The sequence below is a fragment of the Chinchilla lanigera genome, unplaced genomic scaffold, assembly GCF_000276665.1.
Source record: "Chinchilla lanigera isolate Chin_1 unplaced genomic scaffold, ChiLan1.0 scaffold00040, whole genome shotgun sequence".
Classification (NCBI taxonomy): domain Eukaryota; kingdom Metazoa; phylum Chordata; class Mammalia; order Rodentia; family Chinchillidae; genus Chinchilla; species Chinchilla lanigera.
This window is the reverse complement of record NW_004955441.1, coordinates 9269242-9276312: the sequence shown is the minus strand read 5'-3', so window position 1 is coordinate 9276312 and position 7071 is coordinate 9269242. Positions and strand designations below refer to the sequence as shown.

The 7071-nt window shown below is 43.3% G+C and overlaps 1 long non-coding RNA gene across 1 annotated transcript in view; it reads left to right on the top strand.

Moving 5' to 3' along the window:
- Window positions 1–1743: 1743 nt before the first annotated feature.
- Window positions 1744–7071, top strand: part of LOC102020289 — a 49181-nt gene continuing 43853 nt past the window's right edge. Inside the window, exon 1 of the long non-coding RNA XR_262062.2 lies at window positions 1744–1773. This is a non-coding gene — a long non-coding RNA (uncharacterized LOC102020289). The remainder of the gene's footprint in view (window positions 1774–7071) is intronic.

Genomic DNA, 7071 nt, shown 5'->3' with positions numbered 1-7071 from the left:
TTTAAATTTTTTTCTGTTTTTTATTATTTTTATCTTTCGTTCCCCAGGTTTTTTTGGGGGGGGTTTGTGTTTTTCTTCTTTCCCCTCTTCTTTTAGTTTCTTTTTTATTTTAAAGAGAAAAAAAATAAAAATGATACAGGATTTCACAGCAAGATGATAGGAAATTAACAATGGTTATTATATCACATATTGTTATCTTCAAAGTAGTTGCTCAGATTACAAGATATAAGTATGCAAAATTGATCAAACAATATAAGCACTAACTGTTCTTTTCAGTGAATTAATAGAAATTAGTACCACAATTATCTTAGCTATCTTATGTGTATATATATATATATTTTAAAGGGAGTACTACTTAGCTATAAAGAAATAAACTCAAGGCTTTTATGTGTAAATAGATGCAACCAGAGATCATACTCATAAATGAAATAAATCAGACTTGCATGTGTAAACATCAGGGCTGGGAATATAGCTCAGTGGCATAGCACCTGCCTGGCAAGCACAAGGTACTGAGTTCAATTCCTGATACCAAAAAAAAAAAAAAATCAAAATACATGTGTAAACACCATATTATCTCCTTAGTGTAAGAACCTGAAAGAGTGAATAAGATCCAAAAGGTACAATAGATATTGGGAAAGGGAAAGAAACTGCTCAGAGGGAAAGAACAGCTGCGACGGAGGAAAGGAGATAGCAGGGCATTGTCAGTGGTTGCTTTTGTGGCATTGTTGCTGCACAGACCTAACTCACCCTCACCACTCACTTGCTGTTGACCAGGTACCAGTACCTCAACCCTCTGTTTCTCGTTCTCTCGCTGAGTACCAAGAGGACTGAATGAAATTGTGTGTGTGCCTGCACCCGTGAGCAGCGCAGGACCCCGTGTAGTTGTAACGATGCAGTACTGATTCTTCCAAATCTTATTTTCTTTGCTCAGTGCCTTGGCATGGACAGTTCTCATGTCATTACCCTATCCTCACAGCAGCAGGATTTTTTATTTTTTATTTTATTTTATTTTTTTCCGGTACCAGGAATCGAACTCACGACCTTGCACTTGCCAGGCAGGTGCTGTGCCACTGAGCTAAATCCCCAGCCCTTGCAGCAGTATTTTTTTAAACTCTTTGCTTATTTTTGAACATTAAAATTAGATTCTTAATTGCATCCAGGTTTTCTTGGTGCGAAAATCTTAGTTTGAAATGGCCCATTTGACTAGATTTTCAAAAACGGAATTACTGAAGCGATGCGGTTACACACTGCGAGAATTATTTTCCCAGTGGGCTTCAGTTACCCCTAGCAATTCATTCTAGCACTAGCAATGTGGGACAGAGCTCGTTTTGTAATTCTTGTGCGTCTCTTAGGTCATATCTATGTAGTAACATGTATGTTAGAATGTGTAACATGAAAATTTTACAGATGAAGAGTGGAACTTTTGTTTTAAACTGTTGTCTTTTATGGCTAGTTAGATCACATTCTTTTTCCAAGTTTATTTTCTAGTTCTCTTTTGTGAATGATCTGTCTAGGGTCATTCCTACCCATTATTCTTCTGGATCTTAGAAAGCAGAATATTTCCAACATGGATTCTGTTTGGTGTCCTGACTGTAGACCTGACTGGATTTAGGTTGTGAGTGTCTGATCATATTTAACTGTGAATGTGTGCTTTTGGCTAATGACCAAAACACTAAGTGAGTTAGAGATGTGTCTGGAAGTCATGTGATGAAATCTTAACCCATCTGTTTCTTTTTCCAGAGAGTCTTCAGCTGGGGCTGGAGAGCGGGAGAGGTAAGTGAATTCTTCTGGATCTGGGTGGAAAGGGTATGGCGTTAAAGCCAAGAAATCATCATCTTCCCTTTTGGATTGTATCTTTTATCTGCTGGTGTCTATCCCTGTTCTCTGCTGATCCATTTTTTGCTGCTCCAACAGAATGCCACAGAATGGGTAATTTGTAAACAGTACTTTTATTTGACTTCTATTTCTAGAAAGTCTAAGAGCATGACCTTGGCTGCTGGTGAGGGTCTTCATGTGGCATAATAACACGGCAGAAGGAAGTGACCATGTGCGAGACAGACAGGAAATTGGGTGAGCTCATCCTTTATATTGAGAACTCACTCCTCCAATAGTGAACCCATTCCTGAGATAGTGGTATTAACCCATCTGCGAGGGCAGCGGGTTCATGACCTAATCACCTCTCAGAGGTTCCATCTCCTAATACTGTTGTAGAGGCACTTCAATTCCAATAGGCATTTTGAAACTAGTGCACTCTCTCTTGTCATCCTCCACCACTTTGCCTGAGTGGGACCATCCTTAGACCCACCTACAGCCAACCTACACCATTTCTTCTAGGTGTAGGCTGTGTGCTTTAATCTGAGGTCTGTGTGCTTTTGAAAGTTCCTACAGGACATACCTACCCTTTCCCAGCACTTCAGTTCCAGAATCTCCCCCTGGAGCTGAGAGACTTCAGCTCTAGAAGACACTTGCAGTTACTCTTGAGGGGATGGGCCTTGAGAAAGGTTGTACCATGAGGGACACCACGGAAGAGAAAGACAGACAATTTCACCTCATCATAAGGAATCTTTGCTGTGCTGATGCTTGGAGGGAAAGATGATGCTTTTGAAGCCCAAGAGATGCCCTTGGCTCCAAGCAATACTTTGGGCCATTTCTATGGACCACGAGGAGGGCAGCCTGGCCTTCGCTGATGGTGAGATGGGAGCGCATATCTTTACCGCAGCCAGTCTTTCTGGAGAAATTTCTGCTTCAAGGGCTGTGCACACAGCTCACCCTGTGTCCCTGAGTGGAGAGAAAATTCTGCCTCTACAGTGGACACAGGTGTTTGTGTGTGTTGTGAGTGGGGACTAAGAAGAGAGAGGCTGGCCCCCCAACACTGGAAGGAGCTGCGGTGGTTCCAGTGACAGCCCTCCTCTCACTCTTCCTGTCCTTGGCTTCCCCTCCTCGTCATTCCCTCCATCGCGTTGCTTTTGCACATGGTGTCTCACGGCCCCTCTCTAATTTTTGTGTTGTGAATTCCCACTTCTGTTCTCCCTTTCTATCCACAAATGAGGAAACTGAGGCTCAGAGAGGGGACCACAGTGCAATTGCTCTTGAAGGAGCTGAGTTATGGACACTGACAGAGGACTTCGGCAAACTGCTAGTCTTGTGAACCACAGTGTTCCCATGAACATTAAATGAGAACATACACGATTGTGTTTTGCAAAAATTAATGGGGGAGAGAAAAGTAAAAGTAAAAGTAGAGATATAAATATTGTTTGCCTTTATATTTTTGCTCTGAATGTGAAAAAGGGATAAAGGAAAACACTGAGAGCCTTTTATAGGACAGACACCAGCCTAAGCGCTTTTCATACACTGTGTGCAGGTACTACAACCCTATAAAGTAGGTCTTACTACAATCTCCTCCATTTCACAGCTGAGGAACAGAAGAACTTTTAGGTAGTTTCCATAGTCATTCAGCCAGGAACTGAACTTGAATGTAGGCCCACTGTTCTGTGTGCTGTCCTTAACTGTGAGAACATATATATAGAAGCATCCTGACACTTATTCACAGCCACATATGTGGCAATGACATGCACGTGTAGTTGTAGTGTATGTTTACATGTGATATATTTGTGTTATGTATTTACTGTCCTCTTCTTGTAGCAGTTCTGAAGAAGCTGAGATTCAAACCTCCAGGAATGAATATGTGAGGTTGATTCTCGACACCATCTAGTGTTCATTATTATATGTTTCTGTGGACACAGAAGAGCAACTGTGGCACACATTTTTTTGAACATTTGTTGTGTGCGTGCAAGGCACTCTGAAGTGCATTAACACTTAATGCACACAACTTTATGTAGTGTCACTACTACCCTTATTTACAGTTGAAAAAAACACCCACATGAGAGTTTAAATAATACAAAATATTTAAGTACAGATTCTGTTAATAAGGGACAAATAAAAACACAGTAAAAACTGTAATGTGGATATTTACAAAGTTCCATGGACTCTTAGTAAGGACCAATCTGTGCAGGGCAAGGTGTGACACTGGGGATGCTAGGCCAGCTTCTGGGTCTGAATGGCTCCTGTTCTAGTGTGGGGCAAAACAAAACACCATGGTGGCTGCTATGCCAGGCCGGGGCCTTTCTGGAGTTCCAGTCTGCAGTACTGGTATCAGCCAGGATGGGGACCGAGCCCAGCCCACAGACCGTGTCCTCCTGGTTGGGCCACCAAGAGCCTCACCAAGCCGGGAGCAAGTGACCTTCAAGTACAGACTGTGCCTCGGATAGGCTGAGAAAGCCGAGCGCTGATTGGTGGGGAGATCACCATCTGCAGCGCTTGTCCTCATTCCCCCCTCCCCCTGCCCCCAGGAATTATCCAAGAAAAATGTCTGGAGCCCCTTCTTCCTTTGGAGACCTCCCTTTAAGGGTGCATCTCTTTACAGATGGCTCTTGGGAGCTCTGGGCTGTCACTACCCAGGGGCACTCCAGCGGATCAGACTGCAACACTTCTGATGGTTGTTGCGGGGTGGGTGGACCGGAGGGACCAGGCTTTCCTGCAGTTCCTTGGCCAGAGCTTCTACACGGTTGGTGGGAGCACTGGGAAAAGCCTGGGCTGCTGCCCACGATGTGGGCGTGGCTTGCCTGGCTTTAGGAAAGGGAAGCCTTTGACCCTAACTGAAAGGGGAATCCCTAGATTCAAACAGGAATGCAGCATGTGGGAAAAGAGAGCAAGGCTCTGGGGGCCAGACTGTATGTGGTTGGTTCCAGCTCCACGTTTTTTCATGTTTTCTTTCTCTCCTGGGTCTTATCTGTAAAATGGGCATAATAATAATTCCTAGGTCAGAGTGTTACTGTGAATTTTCAACGAGTTAGCATGCGTAAGGTTCACACAGTGCTAGGCACATAATAGGTGCACTGCTTAAGAACAAGTGTTCTGGAATTTGAAGGAGCTCTTCATCTCCAGCTCTGCCACTTAACTAGCATGGTTAGATTCTTAGCCTCTCGGTCTCAGTGTCCTCATGTGTAAATGAGACCAATAATAGCTTCATGGAATTGTGGTTGAGATAATTTTGGCAAAATGTTCAATATAGAGAAATTGATGTGTTGGGTCCTCTTATCCTCAGTGCAAGCCTACTGGGCTTTGTCCTCTCAGAAAATTGCTGGAAGAACCAATACCCAAGGCAGGAGCGCTCTCAATGAGGGTCCCTGAGGATCACAATTCAAGCTCCCCTTGCTCCTGATCAACCTATAGAGCTCCGACTTCATTTAATGAGTGTGTATGGGGACCCTGTCAATTTTCTCATTGATACAAGTGGTAGCCTTTTGGTCTTTTCCTTCTCCTCTGGGCCAAGCTCTACACCCACAACTACAGTTCAGGGGGTCTCAAGAAGCCCCATGGAAAGGTTCTTCTCCCAGGCTGTGCTGTGGTTAGCATGTAAGCCAGTTATACTCAGAGAATGGCTAAGTTTCTCTTTGCCTAAACTTTTCCAAGAAAGGCAGGCAAAACTGAGACCTTTCACACCCTACCCCCAAGACTTTCATTATAGACTCCTAGCAAAGAGCTGATACCCAGTCAAAAACAGACACCTGGGAGGGATGAGATGGATCCTGGGACCTTTTTACTCCATAAAGCAGGACTGCTGCCCCATATTCAGTGGTTACCTAGCTCTGGGGCCCCAACTCCTTGGAGTGGCTTTGTACTGCTGTCCTCTGCACATATAAACTTACTTACGCTTTGGCACACTTTGCATCCCTCTTACTTTTTCTGTGGGAGAGGAGGGAAGGCTTGGAAAGACAAGGGCAGGCTGAAGACCACCCCTTATAGTCCCTACATGGTCTTGCCTACAATTTACATCACTTTTTATGCACCGTCATCTTAAACCCCAACTGGTACTTGACAAGGACATATTCTAATCACCGACTTTTTCATGCAGAGTTAGTTTGTCAGAAGAAACTAGTTGATACTAGTGTTGAACAGTAGTCTGATGGCAGGGCACACAGTGACATGCTCTTCTGGGGTAGGATGACTGTTTGGAGTTTGAAAATAAAGGACATAAGCCAGTGTATACTTCAGGGCAACAGTGGCAAATCTATGGCACGGATGCCATAGTGGGCTGTTTGCATCCTTGAAAGCTCTAAAATCTTCACCACTACTGCTCTAGGGTGAAGAATCACAAGTTTGACCCCACCCTGTGCAATTTAGCCAGAGCCTGTCTCAAAATAAAAAATAAAACAAAAGGACTGGGCAGGTAGTTTGGTTCAATCCCCAGCACTGCATAGTAAACAAAACACATATACATAACAAAATACATAAAAAATTTTTGACCCATAGTTCTGGGATGGCTTAGCCCAGGAATCTGGGTTTTAATATGTAAACCTATTAATTTTAATGCTGGTGATCTATAGACCATACTTAGAGAAGCACTGCGCTACGACATTTGGTACCTTGGACAGCGCCAGTTGACCCACGCAACAAGTATTTTCAGGACAGAGGACAGCATCCAGATCCTCAAACTCCGTACAGCTGCCGGCAAATTGACTCCAGCTCTTACTGGGGCTTGTCCCACTTACGTAGAGAACGGAGAACTCAGTGTCCCTAAAGACCATACATTTGGAAACAGAGTTCCGGCGAATAAGAAGGCATACAGGCGCACTATGTATGAGTGCTTAGCTTGGAAACTCTGAGGGGTCACAGGTAGACTTCAGAGGATCTGACACTGTCCTTAAATTGGGTGTAAAATTGTGAGGAAGCTTATGCACATATGTTTTAGTGGATGGGGAAATTAAAGTTAACATTCTATATCACCTAATTTATGTACTTCTATGCACAATTTATATTCCTCGATATATTTCTTAAGGTTTGTGTGAATGAGTAGGGAATTTAAAAGTATTCCTTGGTATTTAAGCATTTAGTAAGTGTCTGTATCACCTCAACTATGACAGCACCAATAAAAGAAGCAAACAATTCCTGAAAATGTCCAGCTCTGACATCTCAAGTCATAATTTGAAGAATCCTTAATTGTTGTGATTAAAGTTGGTACAAAATTGTATATGCCTACGGTTGGCTAATCTGGAAACTATCTTACTACAT